This window comes from Sus scrofa, chromosome 13, assembly GCF_054392235.1.
Source record: "Sus scrofa isolate SSC_HxYL_T2T_F1_AM1 chromosome 13, Sscrofa_HxYL_maternal_Yorkshire_Landrace_v2.0, whole genome shotgun sequence".
Classification (NCBI taxonomy): domain Eukaryota; kingdom Metazoa; phylum Chordata; class Mammalia; order Artiodactyla; family Suidae; genus Sus; species Sus scrofa.
This window is the reverse complement of record NC_139395.1, coordinates 139440563-139462417: the sequence shown is the minus strand read 5'-3', so window position 1 is coordinate 139462417 and position 21855 is coordinate 139440563. Positions and strand designations below refer to the sequence as shown.

Below are 21855 nucleotides of genomic sequence, written 5' to 3'. Positions count from 1 at the left end.
TAGACCCCTAGCCTGGGAACCTCCATATGCCATGGGTGCGGCCCTAAAAAGGACAAAAAGACAAAAAAAAAAAAAAAATGAGCACTGTGCATGGACTACAGCAGGCGCCTTATGCTGCTTGAAAGGTTTGGAGCGGTTGGGGATTTTTTTATTGGAGAATAGCTGATTTACAATGCAGTATTAGTTTTTGGTGTACAGCAAAGTGGTTCTTTTTTTTTTTTTTTTTTTTTTTGTCTTTTCTAGGGCTGCTCCCACAGCATATGGATGTTCCTAGGTTAGGGGTCTAATCGGAGCTGTAGCCACCAGCCTACACCACAGCCGAGTCTGCAACCTACACCACAGGTCACAGCAAAGCCAGATCCTTAACCCACTGAGCAAGGCCAGGGGTTGAACCCAAAACCTCATGGTTCCTAGTCGGATTTGTTAACCATTGAGCCACGATGGGAACAGATTCTTATGTATATATACATGTATATATTCTCTTTTGTCTTCTTTCCTATTATGATTTATTACAAGATATTGAATACAGTTCCCTGTGCTACAGAGCACGTCCTTGTCATTTATCTATTTTATATATAGTGGTGTGTCTCTGCTAATCTCAGACTCCTAATTTATCCCTCCTCCACCCCCTTTCCCCTCTGGTAGGCATAAATTTGTTTTCTATGCCTATGAGTCTGTTTCTGTTTTGGAAATAAATTCATTTGTATCATATTTTAGATTCTTAATGTTGGTTGAATAAATGGACAAAGCAAGCGCTCTCAGAAAAGAGGAAAAGGGTGATACAGAAAGTTTGTGTGCCACTAACTTGAAAGGCCCCGCTAATTACACAGAATGTGTATTCATATCTACACTGTATTTTCTTTAGATAGATACTCACAGTGCCTACTACACAATAGGCACTCAATAAATATTTGGTGAACAAAATAATGTTGAATAAGCTTTACAAGCAAAGAAACTATTCAAGAGACTACAAGCACAGCTGCAAGATAAGCCCTTAACAATGCCAACATTGAGTCCTCCCTACCACCTAAAGGCCTTGAAGTTGGATAAGCAATGGTACCGATCAAACTGTGGGCATGCTCACTACCAGTGCCTTTATTCCAGTTGTAACCAGATAATGAGACATCATAGCTTTAAAAGGCAGATGGGAAAGAAAGAAGAAAAAAAAAAAAAAAGGCAAACAAGGCTTGATGAAAACATCTCTTACCAAAGATGGGAAGAAGCAAATGTATGCTGGATCCAAACATCAAGCTATTCACACATGGCTGTCCCATGAGTTGCTTCATTCATCTGTTCTTAGGGGAATGGTGGAAAGCTTTCATCAGCCCCAGCAGGAGAAATTCAGCCAGGATCCCAATGAAATACAAGGAGGAAGCACTTTGCAGCCCCAAAGGACTGGGAATGATTAGCGGTGGAAAAACCTGTAACATGATATATAGGGAAAGAGCTACACCTGATGCCAGCATCACTACTTAGCAGCAGTGAACCTCAGGGTGATTCTCTACCCCTCTCTGAAGCTCAGCCTTCTCATCTGCAAAATGGAGCTGATGATATTAAGACATCAAGACTATGAGGACTAGATAGAGAAACAAACACAGTGTCTTTTCAGGGCCAAGAGGACAGCAAAAGCCTGGAAGATGGTAAATTTGCCATGTTTCCTTCACCAAGACTTGGCTAAGACTTAAGATCAAGACGTTCTTCCTCATCCACAGGAAAGAACGGGACAAGCATTAAACATGGTGAGTGCTGTCAACTTCAGCTCAGAGGATCTTTGTGAGGTTGCAAGGGTAGAGTGTTCCTAAAATTGAAGCTGAGTGATATCTCGGTCCTGTCTAGAGAAACCAAGAGGCGGATGCAAATTTAGAAAGACCATAATAAAAAAATTCTTTTACTGTCATCCTCCTGGGACATGTAGTCCTTTTCTGATGCCAGATTTCCTGGTCATCTAAAGTGTATGTGATATATTTATTCCTGTGGAAATAATTTATGAATACGAAGTCAAGCAGAGCTGAAGCTAAGGACAGAACAGGAGGAGGGCTGCCAGGATGGAAACAATGGTCTAAGCCTCCTCTGAAGGCCTCCATTTCAGTCCACATTTTTAGAGCCGGTGAGAACGACTTCAGACAGGTTGTCCATAACTTGTCCCACCACCTCCCCTCAGTCCTATTTCTGCATCTTTCTGCTTCTTGCCCCACAGTCATAAACTCTCCAAACTGGAAGAGGCCTTACCAGACATTTCGGTCAAACTCTCTGCAAAGCAGGAATCCTTGGACGGCAAATGAGTTTACTTGCAACTTTTGCTTAGATACTCCCATGGCAGGCAGTTCCCTGCCTTGTGGCCTAGCCCGTTCCATGGTTGGGCAGTTTTGCTGAGTAAGTTCTTCCTTATCTGTCATTCTGCAACTCTGCATTGGTTTTCCTCTCCCCAACAGCCACTCAGTGGAATTCTAATCATTCTTCCACATGAAGCAAGTGCCCGTCGCAGTTTTCACATATATCCCACCTCCGATACTGTGTCCTAAACCTCCATCTTCCGAGTAGCCCTGTTCCGGCTGTCTCCATTTTATCATGATTGGTATAGGACCCAGGGAATTACAACACTCCAGATGGGCCCGAATACCCCGCTAGAATAGAGAAGACCTGGCACATTCCCTCCTGCAGAGCCTGAGATCAAATCCTCCTCTTCTTCGCTGCTCCCTCCTCCTCCCCATCACTCCAATTCCAGTCCTCCCTTCAGATGCCATGGACCCTGGGAACAGAAACATATTCGAAAGAGCCAGGGATGGTGGAAGGAGGAGGAGGAAGTGATGACGCAGCTCAATTCCTTGCACTTGCAGCCTAGGGCACCGGAGCGTTCAGGCCATCTCCGAAAATAACCTTCCATCCAAATGCTGGCTCTTCCCAGGAGCCCTAGATTCCTTCCAGCTTTCCAGGGCACAGTTCTCAGTGTCCCCGCACCATTCCCTCACTACACTTTCCAGAGCTTGAAGGACTGACACCTTTTAACCATGACATGTACAACCAACATTCTGTATGTCCAAGGTCTGAGTACACCTAGAAATATATTTTTATGGAAATAGATAAATACCCATCAACAGAAGAGGTGATGCCGCTATGAAAAAAAAAAAAATCATCTGTATATGTTAGTATGGAAAGACTTCCAATATATCAACACATATGGTAAAGTGAAAAGGGCAGGTTTGTAAAGTTGCAGTTATAATGTCATCCACTGAGTTTTTAAAATGTATCCACCCATAACCATGAATACGTACATATGAGCATCCAAAGGGGGCTGAAGGACCCACAACACACTGCAAGCAGTAGTCCCCTTGCAGAGAAGTGGGACTGTGGAAAAATGACAAAAGGTAAGGGGCTTAATTTGTTACCCTATTTGAACAATCTGTGAGAGATTACGCTTATTATTTGTATGAAGAAGCCCCTAAATTTATGTATAATTTCCACCTTTGTATGTTTTTCCCCATTTGATGACCTCAGAGCAGGAGGTTAGTCCTTGCAGTGGCAAGCCCAGGGTGGCATGTGTCTGCCCAACGCCACACAGCTAGCTGATGACAGCTGGAGACCACGAGTCACAATGCAGGCCCGGACATAATGGGAGTCCCCGTGGATTAAGGAGAGGACTTTAATTCAATTACTAAATGAAATCAGTTCCTCCTTTGAGTCAAACGTTCCTCCTTGGGTACAATAGCGAGTTAGGAGGGACCAAGACTCATCAAAATTGTAAGGGAAAGGGGAGCCCTGAGATGAGGAAAAGAGGCATCACGGAAGGTCTGTCTCTCAGGAACAGCTGGCAGGGCCCTACCTTCTCTGGGCTTCCTTGTGCTCAGCCATAAATCAGAGGGAAGTGGCCAAAGACGGGAGAGTCTAGCAAGCATCAGGGACTCTGTGTGCCAGGCACTCCTCAGACAAACGGCCACAACTTCAGGATGAGAGGGGAAGCAACACTGCTTGAACACATCCCAGTACAGCCAGGTTGTGCGTCTCTGACCGGCATTCCGTATGGAAACTCTGCCTGTCCAGAGGGAAGGCTGGATTCAAGCCCAATTCAGGTCCAACTAATATGGAGCTGCTTGGGCTGTCACATGGATTACCTCATTCGCTAGTCACTCAATTTTTATAAATGTGGTCAAAGAAATCACAAAGTCACTTACTTGCCAAAACACAATTGGTAAAGGGTGGGACCCTTATGCAAAACCAGGTTTCCTCACTCTAATTTAGTGCTTCTTTTACCCGTCTCTTTGGGACACAAGACATGACAGGAAAATTCATTTGAGCAGTAAAACTTGAGAAGTTCTCAGGTTGGTGCTCCCTCTCCCCACCTTCCCAACAAACACACACATGGTTCTATAACAGTGACAGCAGAGTTGGACTCCAAGAGCAGTAGTACCCAATGCCTCAAATATGCATCCCTGGACATAGTTATGGCTGAGCTGCAAAGACGTATGGGCTGCACTTCCAAAGTCATGAGAGGTAGGGAGTTCACATCGTGGCGCAGTGGTTAATGAATCTGACTAGGAATTATGAGGTTGCGGGTTCGATCCCTGGCCTTGCTCAGTGGGTTAAGGATCCGGTGTTGCCATGAGCTGTGGTGTATGTCACAGACGTGGCTCGGATCCGGCGTTGCTGTGGCTCTGGCGTAGGCTGGCAGCTACAGCTCCAATTAGACCCCTGTTCTGGGAACCTCAATATGCCGTGGGAGCAGCCCAAGAAATGGCAAAAAAAAAAAAGACGAAGTCATGAGAGGTAGAGTGTGGAGTGATAGACCAGCCATGAGTTTTTCTAACTGTTGAAAGTACCTGAATATAAAGGGGGGGAGGGGGCAATTACACCATTCTTTTTACTTTTGCATGTTTGAAATTTTCCATAACAAAGAGACTTTTGTAATGCATCATGCAATGGATCATTTTTCTCTGTTTGTGAGCTAGTAGGAAGTACCACCTTAAATTAACTTTCTGCCTGCTATCATGGTGAGAAAATATTATTAGGACTGAAAGTTTTTTCAGCTTGTGAAAAATCCCATTTATAACAATAACAGTTATCACTTACAGTGTCTCCTATGTACCTGGCACTGTGCTGGACCCTTCACCTGTGATTTCATTTAATCCTTACAATGGTCAGTGAGGTAAGGGCTATGATGCCCATTTTACAGAGAAGGAAATTGAAGCTTCATGAGCTTAGGTAGCTTGTTGAAGTCTATATTGGTGATACTTGGTGAGCAAGAATTCAAATCCTAAATTACTTGCCCTCTTAATTTCTACTGTTCCCACAATACATAATACTTAGGTACTTTTAGACTTTAGGTGTAACTGAGACTAAATCTACAAAGTTTTTAAAACTGATCATACCCTTTCAAGTATGACCCTAATTCCAACTTTAGGAATGTATCCTATGAGAATTATCTGGAACGTAGACAGAGATTTTTTTCACAAACATGTTAATCATGGTGTCAATTACAACAGCGGAAAATTGGAAGTGGTTTGACTGGCCCACAGTGGCCCTGGTCCAGGAGGCCGTCCCCACTGCTCCTGTCTGGGGAGAGGCCCCTCCTCTGCATTCCCATGCTGCCCTGCACTAGTCTCTTGTTACCCTGCCTCCTCCATTAGACTATGAGCTTCTGAAAAGCTAAGCTCTTCTTATACAGCTTTGGTTTAGAGCGGGCACTCAAATATGCAAGGAATGAATTAATAAACAACCTGGGAGTTGCTTATTTTAACACATACAAAAACTGAAAACCAGGTGTTAAAGTAAGTTGCTGGAAGTCACAAGGGCAGGACAAAAACCCAAGGCCATAGGCAGGGCTCTTCTCTCTCCATTAGACTTTAAGCTTCCACTAACATGAAAAACAAAATTTTTTTTTTTTAAATGGCTGGTGTCTGGATCCTTAAGGCAGGGTTGGGAAAGGGGATGGAAGTTGGAAGCTCCCTCCTCAACAGGCCTTCACTGACGTGATCACTAGACTGATCAGAGCCCATGGGACCACGTGACCCTGGAGATGCTGATATGGTAACGAGTGAAAAGGCCCACCTTTAATGAGGATGTAAACTATGACCCATGCAGTATGTTTTCTACCATTTAGAGAAAGGAAATCCACTTTAAAAAAAAAAAGACAAGAAGGAAAATTGCCAAATGTTAACAATGGTTGTCTTTGAATAACAGAATTCTTCTTCTGTTTCTCTGTTTTTTTGTACTTTCCAAATCGTCCTCAATGGGCATGTTTTTTTGTTTGTTTGTTTGTTTGTTTGGGGGTTTTTTTGGCTTTTTTGGGCCACATGTGTGGCATATGGAAGTTCCCAGGCTAGGGGTCGAATCAGAACTACAGCTGCCAGCCTGTACCACAGCCACAGCAACATCACATCTAAGCTCTATCTGGTGTAGGTGCCAGCCTACATCACAGCTCACGGCAACGCTGGATCCTTAACCCACTGAGAGAGGCCAGGGATGGAACCCACAACCTCATGGTACCTAGTCAGATTCCTTTCCACTGCGCCACGACAGGAACTCCCGGAATGCTGTATTTTTATAATCAGAATTTAAATAAAAATTCAAATCACCAAATAGATTTTAAAAGCTAATCTGACCCTTCTAGGAATGACTTAGAAAATCACACCAGTATTTTAATGTGGTGACACTGCATTGCTTACTATGTTACCTTCATATATGAAACTATAAAAAGTACATCTATCTGAGTCAGAATACATACAGTATACATAAAGGCCAGCAAGAAAAATGTATTTTCCCCCAATTCAGTTCTTACTGAATAAATCACTGATACAAAGTCTAAGCAAATTCTCGGGACTCTAATGTTCGAGATTACTGTGAATTTCATTAGTGAACTAGTCCTGCCACGTTTTTTTCTTCTCACAACCTCACCTGTGGCATATGGAAGTTCCCGGGCCAGAGGTCAAATTCGAGCTGCAGCTGCAGGCTACACCACAGCCACAGCAATGCCAGATTTGAGCCGCATCTGTGACAGCAGCTTGCTGTGGCAACGCTGGATCCTTAACCTGCTGAGCGGGGCCAGGGATGGAACCTGCATCTTCATAGAGACAATGTCAGGTCCTTAACCTGCTGAGCCACAATGGGAACTCCTCCTGCCACTTTTTAATGCAACCACATGCTATTTACAAAGATCCATATTCTCTTTGAAGCCTTCCCTCTTCCATGTTCTCATTTACCACCTGTTCTTAGTTTGACTCTTGAAGGAAAAGGCCAATCCTGCTCCCACAGAGGTCAGTTCTATGATAAATTAAATCTATTTTCTGCGGATTCCTGAGGGTAATTTCCAAGGACAGATCCAAGAGTGTTCCAAGCCAGGGTGGTGGAGCAAAGAGTGGGTCTGGTTCTTTGTAATGCCAGGTGGAGCACAGGAACCACCCCACCCACACCCCCACCGGCCTGCTTGTTAGTAAATATGAAATAAATGAATTGAATGACTTTACATTGTACCCACTTGAGCATGAAATTTCTGGGTTAGTTTTTTGTTGTTGTTTTTACTAGGTTTATTTACCTTAGACACACACACACACACACACACACACACTCACTTCACAACCACCCAAAAGCCCCCTTTACAGTCTGGAAGACATTCACCCCTGCTGATGACTAGCTTGGGTCTCCTCCTGTGAGCACAGGGCTTACCCTCTGGGGTTATTCTCCCACCATCATTCTCTACCATTAAAAAGCTGGTAAGTACCCAACCCCTCCAAGAGAGGTGTACTTGGCACGGTTGGGTGCCAACCACACCCTCGGGAGATGTGTACTTGTTCTTCACCTTACGTTATACACTGTGGTTGCAGCCTGCTGGTTCTCAAGGAACACAGGAGAGGCGGGTTGATCCAAACCCAATCCTCTGCCTCTAGACCCAAGCAGTTTCTACTCCACCAGAAACAGCCTGTACAGAAACTGCGCAGAAGGGACTCTTATGTGCAAAGAAGGAAACTGGAGCCCAAGAAGTACACAAAGAACTAAGTGAGATCTCTCTTCTGACTGTTTGCTGCCTTTTGTTTTATGATTAAACTTAAAGCAGCTCCGACCAGGGAATGTACAAGACATCCTCTGCCAGAGGCAACGGCAAGTGTAAAGCGAACCATTTAGTAAATAGTAACCATAATATTCCTCACCATATCTACCAGTGGAATCCACGGCTTTGTTTAATAACCAAAACCTATGAAGTCCTTAAGGAATTCATTCTTTGACTTAAAGGCTGTTGTTATAACAACCATCATAACTTTGACTTTACTCTGGGGTACCAACAAACAACAGTTTCCCTTTCATGCAAAAAGAGGCACTAAAAGCAGATGCCTTGCTCGGTGTCCTTAGGCAAGTAATTTTTCCTCTCTGAGCTTCAGTTTTTCCATTCCGAAAATAATAGGATCTGACCAGTTGAGTTCCTAAGGTCCTTAAAGGGCAAGTATCTTGATATGAACTAGACTCCAGTACCAAGTGGAATTACCACAAAAATGAAAACCTTGGAAACCCGTAAGAAAGTAAATAAATGTAGCCAGGAGATAAGAGGGACAGGGTGAAATAACACGTCAGCTCTGGGGAAATCCAGACTCCAAGTGTTTTCTTTGATTTTCCAACTTTTCCTCTGCCAAATACAAAAATAAGTAGCTACTTCCATGAGACTTTCATTTTTAAAGGTTTATTTAAATAAAATCACTGAAAACAATGCTTTGTTCTCCCCCAAGTGGCTCAGGAGTAGCCCCCTAGGAGTCACTTTCTTCTCAGCGTGCTTATGCCCAAACAAAGGCCTCCTGGCACAGGGATGAGAGGCAAAACATCTAAGTCTCCATAGTTGGCCAGGCTCCAACTTGAGGGCAAGGGGCAGCCAGAAGAGAAAACTAACTAAGCTTAGGAAAGGCTAGAGAGGGAGTAAGGAATTACTAAATCTATCTTTTCTCAATGGATAAAGAACTCTTGAAAGGGATAATGGAAGGGTGCAGCTTTCAATCTGAATTACTTGCTTTGTTTAACTCTATTCTGCCTAAGGCCACTGCCTTTTCAGCCAACTACAGAATCCAGATTCTGCCTTTAGTGGTGAGCAAGGCAGTATACCCACGTGGGAGTTGGAGGACCCAGACCCAAGTCCTCTTTCGCTGTCGGATTTCACTAGGTTTAAATTTGGACTAGGAGCTGAATTCTCCCGACTTCCTATTGTTTCCTTGCTTGTACAGAAAAGGTTTCACTGGATGCCCTCTGTCTAGACTCCCAATAACCGCGGTGCAGGGCTGGGGGCTTTCCAGTGCCCACCAACACCCCCCCGCCCGCACCCCTGACAAGTGTAGCTAGGAGACAGGTTAATCTTCAGAGCTGCTGGCCAAGGTGAAACTGCAGCCCGGACCACAAGCACGGTCAGTCGGCGGTGCCTCCGTTCGTGTGCACACCACCCATTACCCAAACCTGACTGGCTTCCTTCACACCATCACCTGAGGGGCAAATGCATGCCCCCCTCCCCCTGCCCAACCATCTCACTGCTGCCTGAACAGGTTTGAGGAACTAAAATCTGCAAAGCTGAGCTGAGCGTACGTAGGCAAAGAAAAAGCAAAACAAGAGGCCTCTCTTTCCAGATCTCGGAATTCCTCTTAAATAAACTCGGATACTCGGATAAATAAACTGAAAATAATAGCGTCCTCACCTAGAACAAGAGGCCTTGGCTGGCCTTGCTTCTAAAAACACAACCACCTCAAAGGGGCCAATGACACCGGGGCTGGCTAGACACACCGACCTACAAGGCAAAGCGCAAGCGAAACCCGGGACTGCGCTGGGCACGGTTTAAATCGGACTGTTCTTTCTCCAGGCTGAGGGGGCGCTCGCCGTCCCCAACAGAGACAGTGCAGGGACAATGGTGCGCTAGGCATGATCTTTTTCTTTGGAAGGAAACCCATAAACCCTTAATTCAACCCCCATCCCTAAGAAACCTTCGTGAGGTGGAAGAGAAGAGTGGTCCAGGTCACATCAGGTTATGCACCGCGGCCGGGGACGCACTCTTGGCCTGGGGTAATCTTTGTGTTTCTTCTCCTTTCGCATTTCCCTTTTTAAGTCTGGCAGTTTGGTCTGATGCCCAAGTAGTACCTTTTAAACGTGTCTGTCGTCCTCCTCCAGCAAGTGGCGTCCCCGGCGCCGCACCCTCCCCAGCAGCTGAGACAACGGCCGGGTTCCGAAGGGTTTGCGGTGCGCGGGGATCCCAGGGCAGGGCGCACGTGCGTTTGTTGTGGTGCCTATGCCCCCACCCCCGCCGCAGCCCTCAGTTTCTCCTTCTGTAAATCTAGTAGGCGAGATCTGAAGCATCCGCTCCCATGTTGACGGTGCAATGGAGAGAGCGGGGTTCCCTGGGGCCGTGCGCACGTGGGTTTGTTGTGGGTCTTCGGGCTCGTGGAGCTGGGGAGAAGCCAGGACGGCCCTCCGGCCCAGATTAATACACAAATGCCCCCAGCCAAAAGGTGGCAGGTCCGCGCGGCGAAGGGGGCTGAGGGGTGCTGGACACGGACACTCTAAGCCCTAGGCGAGCCGGGGGCCCCGCCTCTCCACTCGCGTCTTGCGCCCTTTCGCTCCACTCCTCCCAGGGGGCCCGGGCCACGCCGCCGCCCTCCGCAGCCCTACTCACTCGCTGCGTTCTCGGCTGCCGAAGCTGCGGCTGCTCCGCCCGCTCCGCGCCCCAGCCAGCAGGCAGCCAGTTCCCTTTGTTAGAGCTGGGCTGTGCCCCGGCGTCTTCCCCAGCCCGGCCCAGCCCAGGACTCCCCTCCCCCGGATGTCTCCGGACTCCGCGCTCAGCGGCGGCGGGAGAGCCGGGGAGCTGGGAGCCCCCCCGGGGGAGTCCCAGAAGAAGGGTCTGCTGGGGAGGAGCGGGGAACAGGGGATGAGGCGTGGAGGGGATGCGGGAAGGAGGGAAGAGGAGTGGAGGCGAAGGGGCGGGGGAAACGAGCGGTCTCAGCTATGCAAATAGTCGAGAAGACCGGGTGGATCCCGCGCCCCACCGGCCCCAAACCCGCCCAGCCCTCCAGACGTAGCTAGCAAGGGGGCCTTAGGATTAGGGGTGCCTGGTTAGGAGGCGCGCCTAACCCCCGAGTGAAGCTTGGATCCTACTTCACCGCCCCCTTCCCAGGAGGGCGGGCCGAGGGCCAAGGGGGAGGAGCAAAGTCCCAAAATGCTGCTCCTATCCCAGCCCCACAGGTCCGGGAGGGTGGAATCCAACACTCTCAGGCTTTGGGTCCTAGCAAGCTGGACTATAAATCTTGCCTCTGCTAATGACTGGCTGCGTGATCCTGACCACGCCCCTTAACCTCTCTGAAGCCTCGAAGTCTTCTTATGTAGGATATGAAACAGCAGAATCTATTTCACAGGATAGGGCAAGAACCTCCCAACAACGTTGGGCACACTTGAACACCCCTGATACAGAAGGATCAAGAAGGACCGGCCCGTCCCTACCCATGGAGATTTCCACCCCAAGCTGTCTGCAGGCTGGTGAGCAGGAGGTCTCAGGTGTGGTGGGAAAGGGAGCAAGTTTCCTTTTTTCACGGGGGTTAATCTAGAGCTGCTGGGAGAAAGCAAGTGGAAACCACTCATTGAGCAAGTGTCATTGCCACACACTGACCATCCCTGGTGACACAGGGGCCACTTCCCTAAAGCAGAAAACTGTCCTCTAGGAGGGCGAGGAGTGGCCTTTGGCCACCACTGCAGAGCCCTTAGAGGAGATGTGACTACCAGAGGCAATAGTCATCTCCCAGAAGTCTACCGAGGACCCACTTGGCTCCAACTCTGAAGTTGGAGGGAAGGAGTGGGGGGTGGGGGGACAGGGAGAGTGGAAGTTTGTCTGGGCCCTCTAGGAACACCAAGTCTGGTACACACTAGAGTGCTTGAAGCCCAGATACAGAACTTTCCAAATCGAGTTTTCCTCTCCTACCACCATCCTGGAAAAAGGGAGGTGGCATCCTCACCTTATTCCCAACATCCTTCCAAACACTGCTTCCCTTACCCCAGATCCTGGCCCCCTCCAGCTGTTGCTGCTGGTGCTTTTCAACTGCTGAGGATGCTCTGAGCAAAGAGCTCCAGTTGGAGAGGGTGACAAGCAGAGTGAATTCAAATCTCTATGACCAACTAGCTACACTCTCTTGAGTACACTCCTCAGTCTGTATGTCTGGCATAGAGAAGGAGCTCATAACAGTAAGATGTATGAGTTAACGCATGGAAACTGTCGAACTCTTAAGACTATTTCTGGGAGGGTGCTATACTGACTTCCTGCTGAGAAAATTGTGCAGGGGCATGACATAACTCTTTGTTTTACATTGATTTCTCTGACAGCAAGCATCCTGGAAATGGATGGCAGAATCGGAGACGGCAAGTACAGAGCACAGAGACCAGTTTGGAAGCTGACATCAGAGAAGATATAATCGGAGCAGTGGCAATGACAGAGGGAATGGAAAAAGGATGCACAAATGATGGCTACCATCTGGGGAGCAAACGCTCTTTGCTTACTATATTGTCTCTCCTCATCATAAGATAGGTGATGGCCTTTGCCCCATTTTATGGATGAGGAAATTGAAGTCACTTGGAAGTGGAAGAGCCAGAACTGGAACCCTTTTCCACATTCATTAAAAATCCTCATTTCCCTTCTCAGCATCACTCTGTGTCCACCCTACTTAGGAACCAAGAACAAGAAACAGGGGAGAGGCTTCCTAGAAGGTGGTTTAGTCCCCACTCCATAGTTCTCTTCACCGGAAGGACTCCGGCCAGTAATGAAGAAAGCAAGGGACAGGGTCATTCGGGATTCTCGGCTTGCAGGATTGAAATGACTGCAGATGATGTGATAAGCCCAAGAAGTTCCTGGGGCTCCGAGGCAGAAGAGCAGACAAGTTGGGGTGCCCCGGGTGAGTTTCCAGGTTGGAAGCAGCTGTGGGTTATTTCCTTTGGGGTCTGCTCCCTTCAGGTTACTGTGTCTTCCATTGGGAACTTCTCACCTATAAGTGAGAAGCAGGAGGCTGGACCATAGGGTGGGGCTTGGTCCTCTCCTCCCCAGGCCTCCTTTATTTCCAAGGCTTCCTCACCCATTGTCTCTGGGATCCCTGCCTTGACATCGTGTTTTCTTTAGTATAGATACCTACCTTCCCTCTGGACACTATCTCAGCTCCCTGGCCCCCCACTGACCTCAGCCTTTGCCCATGAATAATATTTTAGGTCGTGCCTTTCTCAATCATCATTTCAGGCAGTTTACTGGCTAATACAAATAATGCCCTGCCTTTTGAAGTTCGTTTACAACAGTCCACTTGCAACCATTATTATCATAGCACTCTTGAAGTGGAGGTTAATGTTATTACAAAATATTGCAGCAGGAAAATAGAGATGCAGGCAGTTGGAAATGCCTTTCCAAACACTCATTCCAGAGTTCCTGCCTTGGCTCAGAAGAAGCAAATCTGACTAGTATCCGTGAGGACACAGGTTCAATCCCTCGCCTCACTCATTGGGTTAAGGACCCGGCATTGCCGTGATGTGTGGTGTAGGTCACAGACACAGCTGGGATCTGGCATTGCTGTGGCTGTGGCATAGGGCGGCAGCTATAGCTCTGATTCCACCCCTAGCCTGGGAACCTCCATATGCCATGGGTGCAGCCCTAAAAAGACTAAATAAATAAATAAACCCTCCTTCCTCACCCCACTGTAGATGCTCTTCAAGACCCATCATAGCCCCCCATCCTCTGCACACTTTCAGCATCTTTGTCCAAAATAAAGGTAGCTGGAGGTTAAAAGAACTACTCCGGGTTCTGCCTACACCTCCTACCTTGGGCCTCAGTGCAGCCAGCTTTGGGGTTGAAGATACACAGACACAGCTAAGTCTCTAGAACCCAAATCAGAAAATAGAAATGGAGTAACATCTCCTCTAAATTAAGCATCCAGGGACTGTTCCTGCTGTCCCTACAGGGCTGGGCCAGTGAAGCATGGAGCAGAGCAGGGGAGAACACCAGAAGGCAGAGGCTGGACACCAGAGACCAGCCTCATGGGAGGATTGCAGCCACAAGACAGGGAAATGGGTGGTTCAGCAAACAGTGGCCTGGTGGCTCCAGATGCTCAGCGTGGGAAATGGGGTGGTATGATCAGCATGAGTCAGAGAGATGAACAGACTGTGTGGGCACATGTGTCAGCTCCTGTCCAGCTCTGGCCTAGAAGATACAAGGAGAAACCAGGTCTCTATTCTAAATCACTGACATTTTAGCAAACTAGCTCTTGGTTCATAATAATAATAATTGCCACGTACCAAACATCTGTGTTCGAGGCAGTCTCTGTGCAGACTCTTGTTCAGTCCTCACTTGGGGGAGAGGAATCATTCTAGACCTTAGTGTGCCTAAGTCCTCTTGGGCTCCTTTTCCTATTCTTGCCATAAGGCCAATCTTAGCAAGAGGTTAATGTGGAGGGTGGGGTGGACAAAGGAATGTCTATAAATCTCACTCCAAGAACATTAAAAAGTGACAAATGTCTTCTCAGAAGTTTTCTTAAGAGGACAAACGGGTGCTATACCAAACCACTTGAAGCAAGACTTCCTAGACATCTGCTTACAACATCCTTACCTTCCTGCAATGCTCTTCCAGCTCCCTCCCCTTTCCCACATTCTTCTGTCTAGCCAGCTCCCTTTATTTGAATGTTAATTCACTTGAATTTTAGTTAAATTTTTCTGGCTGTATCAGCAGCATGTGGAAGTTCCCGGCCAGAGATGGAACCTTTGCCACAGCAATTACTACACCAGATCCTTAACCACTAGTCCACAGAACTCCAATTTTAGTTAATTTTAATTGGTCTCTCTCTGACTCCAAAAGGTATGAGAAAGAGAATGGGAAACTACAAAAAGAGGAGTTCCCGTCGTGGCTCAGCAGTTAATGAACACGACTAGCATCCATGAAGATGCAGGTTCAATCCCTGGCCTCGATCAGTGGGTTAAGGATCCAGCGTTGCCATGAGCTGTGGTGTAGGTCGCAGACATGGCTTGGATCCTGCATTGCTGTGGCTGTGGCGTAGGCCGTCAGCTGTCGCTCCAATTAGACCCCTAGCCTGGGAACCTCCATATGCCGCTGGTGCAGCCCTAAAAAGGCAAAAAGACCAAAAAAAACCAAAAAAACAAAAAACAAAACTCTAAAAAGAAAGAAAGGAAGAACAGAAGAAAGAAAAACGAAGAAAGCAGGTGAGAAGGAGGGAGGGGAAAATGAAGGAAAGAAGGAAGAAAAAAATTCACAGTCCTTTATATTTACAAATGGCTTGCATATACATTCTCCCACTTGAGCCTTCTTCAGACTCACAATAACCTATGAGGTGGATTTGCCTCTTTTTCATCCTCATTTACAGATGAGAACACTGAGGCTCAGTGGTAAACTGAGTTGCCAGAGCCCACCACCAAGTGCTGAGCTATGCCTGGAAACCAAGGCCTCTATCCTTCGTACTGTCTTTGTCCTCAAGCCTGTGGAGACTGAACAAGCGCATCACCTCTAGCTGACACCTCACAGGCTACAGCTGCTCAAACTGTTGCCCTGCTGCCCTGGGGGCAAGACCTAAAAGCTATGCCCAGAGACCAGATGTACCAGCAATGGCAGGAAATACAGGGGCAAAGGAGCTCTGGAGGAATCACAGATGCTTGTAATAAATTCCCTCAAAAGATCCAGGAAATTGGCTTTTCTCAAGGGATGTCTGCCAGAACCCAAGTGGAAGCTGCCTCCTTTTTATTCATGACCTGAGGATGACCATCAGAATAACCTGCAAGAAAGTTCAGGCTTTGTGCAAGAGAGCTTGTGAGCTAATGAAACTTCTTTGAAATTAACAAACAGGTTTTTTGGGGAAAAAAAAAAAAGTGTTTGATGCCCACTGATGATTCATCCCAAACCTGCCTCTACACAGCCTCATGTTTTTAAACATCAATTTTTTTTTCTTTGTTAGGGCAACATCCGCAGCATATGGAAGTTCCCAGGCTAGGGGTCAAATCAGAGCTAAGCTGCTGGCCTTCACTACAGTCATAGTAACACCAGGTCCAAGCTAAGTTTTCAACCTATGCCACAGCTCATGGCAATGATATATCCTTAACCCATTGAGTGAGGCCAGGGACTGAACCCACATCCTCATGGATACTAGTTGGATTCGTTTCCGCTGAGCCACGATGGGAACTCCTAAACATCAATTTTTAATAGCTTTTTTTGGTCATCTTACAAAGTTTGCTTTAGGAAATTTAGAAAAATCAGACACATATACAAAGGCAAGGGGCGAAAGTTGTCATCCCATCGGCCACAAGCATAGTCAACCTTTTGGCCTATTCTTTTTCAGTTATTTCCTATACAGTTTTCTTTCCATAATTGAGATCCTAATGTATATAAGGAATATCCTGCTTTTCTACAGGCATGTACATCATAAGTATCGCCTATGTATATTGACCAATAAATGTATTCATTCCCTTCAGCCCTTATGAGGTGCAAGACAAACATTCTTAGGCATGTTATTAGTGGTTTATTGCACTATTTGTTAGCTGTACGAGACACAGTCTAGTTTAGTGGCTAAGGGTACTACTGACTCTGGCATCAGGCTGCCTGAGTTTGAATACTGACTCTGCTACCTCCTTGCTGTGTGATCTTGGACAAATTAATTAACCTCTCTGGCTCTATTTCCAACCTGTAAAATGAGAATCATAGTATCTACCTCAAAAAGTGGTTCTAAAGAAGAAATGAGGAATTCCCGTCATGGCTCAGCAGTTAACAGACCTGACTAGTATCCATGAGGACATGGGTTTGATCCCTGGCCTCGCTCAGTGGGTTAAGGATCCATTGTTGCCGTGAGCTGTGGTGTAGGTCGAAGACATGGCTCAGATCCCTTGTTGCTGTGGCTGTGGCATAGGCTGACAGCTGCAACTCCGATTCAACCCCTAGCCTGGGAACCTCCAAATGCCTCGGGTGCAGCCCTAAAAAGACGACAAAACAAAACAAAACAAAGGACAAAATGAGTTAATTACATGGAAAGTGCTTAGAATAATACATGGCTTGGTAAGCATGTGTGAATGATAATTATTAGCAATATTTGAGAGCATCATACATTATTCAAGCATTCTTCTGCAGCTTGATATTAAAGTCGTTTCCAATTTTTCTATTATAAGTAGTTCAGCGATAAACCACTTACAGCATGCCTAACAGGAGGAAAAGTGGGTTGAAAGTCCATTTCGAAGGGACTTGAATGCCAAGATGAGGCATGAAGCATTAAGAAAGTCAGGATAAATGACCTAGGAGAAGAATGTTTCTCGGGAGATGGCATCTGATTAACTTAAAGAGCTGATATTTAATGCTACTTGACAAACACTTATTGAGCACTATGGGCCAATAAAGGGTCTAGACTAAGTCAAGGAACACCAAGATGAACAAGGGACAGGCTCCACCCTCAAGGAGCTTTAATAGATTTACCACAATTTCACAGGCGTTACCTCCAAGCAGATATTTTCACCGTGATGTATTTCTACTATCACCTATGTGGACAGAAGTCACAGAATGCCCGATTTCAAATGACCAGTGCAGCAGAAGGTACAGGCTCAGTCGGCCCTCTCTAGATGCTTATTGGGGAGGCTTGATCAGTAATGCCTGCTACACAGAAGGGTTGGACCTTGGGAATGGCAGTCATCAAGCTCTTAATACAGTGCTGGCATATGGTGTTTACTCAAAAAATAAAGCTAACAGTTACTGAGCATTCCCCACATGCCAGGTATTCCATCCAGCACGTTTCAGACATTCTGCCATTGAACCCATTAGGTAGATACAATTAATTTTAGTATTCATATTGCATAGATGAGAAAACTAAGAGGTGTGACTTAATCAGGGTCACACAAGAAGTAAGTGGTGAAGCTGGATGCTTAACCAAGACATTTGACTCCTTACAATAAGCTTATGCCTAGTGTTAGGTACTGGTGACTTCGACATTCAAAGGATTATGCCATTATTTACTGTGCTTTGTGCTTGTTTGTTTTACATATCTGTCCCCAAGGCCAGATGAGGTTGTATAAAAGAAGCCACACAACACACAAGATATTTACCTATGAATCGACGGACTGAATTTTACTCCTAATTCTCACATTTCAGCTTTCAGTCCTCAACCAAGACACTTTGCTTTACTAACTTTTATGAAATGAGGGCAGTTAGACTAAATAAGTTGTTTCCAAACCTGGCTGAGCTCTGGAATCACCTACAGAAATCCTTTAAAATACGAGTTTATTCTTCCCCCCATGGATCTGGAGTCAGACCCTGAGTATCTGGAATTGTTAAAATGCTCCCCAGGCAACATTCATGATCAGCAGGATTTGCAGACAAATTATTGGGTTACTTCTAAGGATTCTAGGTTGTCCCAGAGATGTTAATCCAGGTAAAAAGCCACCGCCCATACCTAAGCATTGTGGTACATTGGGAGCCCTCTCTCCTGGCACTGCCTCCAGCAGGGGACCCTTTGATGAGGGATTACGGGTGTGAGACAGCGGAGACACAGCTGCAGCCTCAATCACTATCTCGTTAACCATCACTGCGCAAGAGTTAATTGATCACACCCAGCTGGGCAATAACCTTTACCCAGGCCACATTTCCCCATTGCGGGGATAGTTCCTAAAGTCCAGATGCTTCCTGAGAAGCTACATCAATTTTACAACCCCTCTGTGTACCCGGTACAGCTCAAAATCTTTGGTAACTTCCCATGAGAAACCTGAGTGTAGAGCTGCAGCATTCTCCTACCAGGCACTGGTGGAGAGATGGGTGATTTGCATTAAGCCGTAAGAGCTACCTCTGCTCAGCTCTAAGTGTGTGGGCAATTAGGCATTTTGGGAGCGCTGACACAGTTTATTTCAAGAAGTAGACACTGAGTGATGCAACAGTATCTATTACATGGTACTATCATAAACTGTCTAGTTCAGTTAGCAAGCAGAAAGTCCATACAGCTGATAACATCCTGCACCTCCTTAACCTCAATGGCTCAGAGCATCACAAGGCCGTGACCTGAAGGCCTCAGAATGACTCCACCCAGAAGGCAGGGACACCAGGGCAGGTTCCCTGAGGCAGAAGATTTGTGAGTGTTTGTGAGCCTTTGGGGATGGGGAGTACAGGCACTTGTATTAAATACATGTTATTGCATTTAAAGGGTTGTATCAACATCAAGGGCTTGAGATCCCATCAAATGGGCTATAATTCTAGGCAGCAAGAGATATCATCTGAGTATCTCTTGGGAAGTTCCTCTGGGAAGTTTTTCTCAAACTTACAGGAAGGATGAATACTAGGAAACTCATAGATGCAAAAGTCATAAGTCCACATTCAGGAGGGATTTTTATTTGCAGGATCTGGGACTCATCTGAGAGTTGGGTTGAGGAGAAAGGGGCAGAGAACACCTGCTTGATTTTAACCTCCTCACTTCAATATGCATTATCATTTGGAGAACTTCTAAGGCACTTTCCCAATACATCTTGCAGTTGATGTCTATTTTACAGATAAATCAACTGAAGTCAAGAGTCTTGAATGGCCTGCCAAGGAGCACCTTACTGACAAGTGGCAGAGGCTGGACTGGACTCCTCATCATCTGACTTTGTTGCAAATGATACTAAGGGGCCCCAGAGCAACCCAGACAAGAGAAAGAGAACCAAAGACTTGAGAGAAAGCAGAAATTGCTGTGAGCCAGCCTGCTGTAATGAGGTCCCTGAGAGGGATCTGAACCTGCTCATTATCTTCCGACTTTTCTTAGTGGTCAGGGATGATCAGCCTGTCTCTTCAAAAGGCTAAGAAAAACACAGAAAGTGACAAGCGGGGATTGTAGGCAATGGCTAGAAGCCTGGTGGAATGTTATTGCTGCTTCCGGGAAGAAGGAAATCCTCATCCTTTGTGTGAAGCTTTGTGTGAAGCCAGACCTCTGACAATACATTTCCTTCACCCCAGTGTTTTGGCACCAAGGGGGAGAAGGCTTTACTGCTTCTTAGCTCTCAGGAGAGAGATGAAATTTTAATTCTTAGTTATTGATTGCCAAGGTGAAACAGAGCATGTTAAGATTAGGATCTGCATATTCCAGAATGATTGGAGAGATAATAACTTCCTCAAATTACTGTACCAGGAACTGAAACTATGCGGTAGAAAAACATCACACAGCCCCTATGCAGAGTCTGTCATTAACTGCATTTGGAGATAACTGAGGCTTCAGGAATTTGAATAATTGGCCAAAGACCAATTGCAATTGGCAGAGCTGGGGATTGAACCAAAGTGTGTTTGACTTCAAAGCCACTCATTAACCACTAAGCTCATCAGTTTTTCTTGGAGGCAAAGTGATGTGAGGGTGACCTGATTCATCTCCCCATTATCTTTCCACTAGGACTTGCTTATACTTTTTCATTCCTCTGAAGTGTTCCCTACATCTCATTCTACCTGCATGAACTCAACCCATCCTCTAACATCTAGTTTAACCCTAAGCCTCTCCAGGAAGCCTTGAATCCAAAATGATCTCTTCCTTCTCCAAAGTCTTGTTACAACTGAAGAATTCCCTGGGACTGTACTTTTTTTTTCATTCAGTAAATGTAGAATTGAATACTTTTTCAAATAAAATGCATTAGATACTTCTTAGAAATGCTCTTTGTCTTATGTAAATAAATCCATAAATTTGAACAAATTTTCCTATAACAGATTCAGAGAGATGATTTTGAATCAGGTCAGAAATTTCTCCTCACTTAGCCATTCCCCAAATTTGGACCCAGCCTCACAGGGGTAAAGACATGGACATCAGTCCTCACTCCATCCAGGGCCAGGAAATAAATTTGCTCATATTAGCTGGCATTTTCTTCTGTGGTCCCCACCAAGGTCTTTAGTAAAATTCCAAAGAAGGCTATGCCTCGGGGGTGTGCCTCTTGTGTTGATGACACAGCTCATTGCCTAAATAACTAAGGAAATAGCTAACTCTTATAGTGGGACTTTGGCAAGCTTTGGGACCAAGCAAAAGAGAGTTTGATTGTTGCCTTGCTTTATGCTAGGGCAGGTGGGTTTGAGAGAGGCTATTAAAACTTCTGAGCCTACAAAACGGGGGTGTCATAATCCTTGAAGGATCACAGTTAAGTATCAGCAAACATGCTGTTATGTGCTGTGCCAGGCATCTAATAGGTACTCAAATATGGAAGCTTTTATAACTGTTAGATGTGAACCCAACCCCAAAGAGGTGAAAAACTTTTTTTTTAACCTTAGGGCCAGTTAAAAAACACACAATACTTATGACCTTGCATAAGAAGGGATCTTCTTTTCTTCTTTTAATCCCACTAAAAATTAAATGTTGTAGTTATGGTTATCAACTGTTTTAGACTGAATGCTATGTCTTCCCAAAGTTCATATGTGGGGAAAAAAAAAAAAAAAAACTACTAATACCCAAGGTGTTGGTATTAGGAAGTGGGGTCTTTAGGAGGTGGTTGGGTCATGAAGTAGAGCCCTCAGGAATGGGACTAGTGCTTTTCTAAAAGCTGCCTGAGAAATCTCCCTTACTCCTTCCACCACACAAGGACACAGTGAAAAGATGAACTCAGAAGCAGGCCCTCCTCCAGACCCTGAATCTGCCAGGGTCTTTTTGAGTGTGGACTTCTTAGCCTCAAGAACTATGAGAAATAAGTTTCTGTTCTTAAGAATCCACCTAGCAACAACAACAACAACAACAACAAACAACAACAACAGCAACAACAACAACAACAACAAAAAAAAAGACAAAAAAAAAAAAAAAAAAAAGGAGTTCCCGTCGTGGCGCAGTGGTTAACGAATCCGACTAGGAACCATGAGGTTGCGGGTTCGGTCCCTGCCCTTGCTCAGTGGGTTAACGATCCGGCGTTGCCGTGAGCTGT

General features: G+C 45.9%; 1 protein-coding gene and 1 long non-coding RNA gene across 48 annotated transcripts in view; one reads left to right on the top strand and one right to left on the bottom strand.

The window, feature by feature from the left end:
• The window catches only part of ST6GAL1 (ST6 beta-galactoside alpha-2,6-sialyltransferase 1), a 164760-nt gene that overhangs the window by 129165 nt on the left and 13740 nt on the right, over positions 1 to 21855 (bottom strand). For 21 of the 45 annotated variants that reach the window (XM_084990672.1, XM_084990657.1, XM_084990645.1 and 18 more), the window contains exon 1: positions 10093 to 11087. The exons of 9 other annotated variants lie outside the window; for them this stretch is intronic. The gene's annotated coding sequence lies outside the window, so the exon portion shown is untranslated. Of the gene's footprint in view, positions 1 to 10092; positions 11088 to 21855 lie in introns of those variants that run through there. 15 more of the 45 variants (XM_084990671.1, XM_084990664.1, XM_084990652.1 and 12 more) reach the window with 1 other exon arrangement.
• LOC102158991 (uncharacterized) lies at positions 9851 to 20606 on the top strand. 3 transcript variants are annotated; one of them, XR_014824509.1, is made up of 4 exons: positions 9851 to 10017; positions 11361 to 11481; positions 12319 to 12884; positions 19486 to 20606. It is a non-coding gene; the product is annotated as an uncharacterized LOC102158991 (long non-coding RNA). The 3 variants fall into 3 exon arrangements; XR_307084.4 differs by lacking the exon at positions 19486 to 20606 and having other exon boundaries at positions 12319 to 15149; XR_307085.4 differs by lacking the exon at positions 19486 to 20606 and having other exon boundaries at positions 11361 to 11499; positions 12319 to 15149.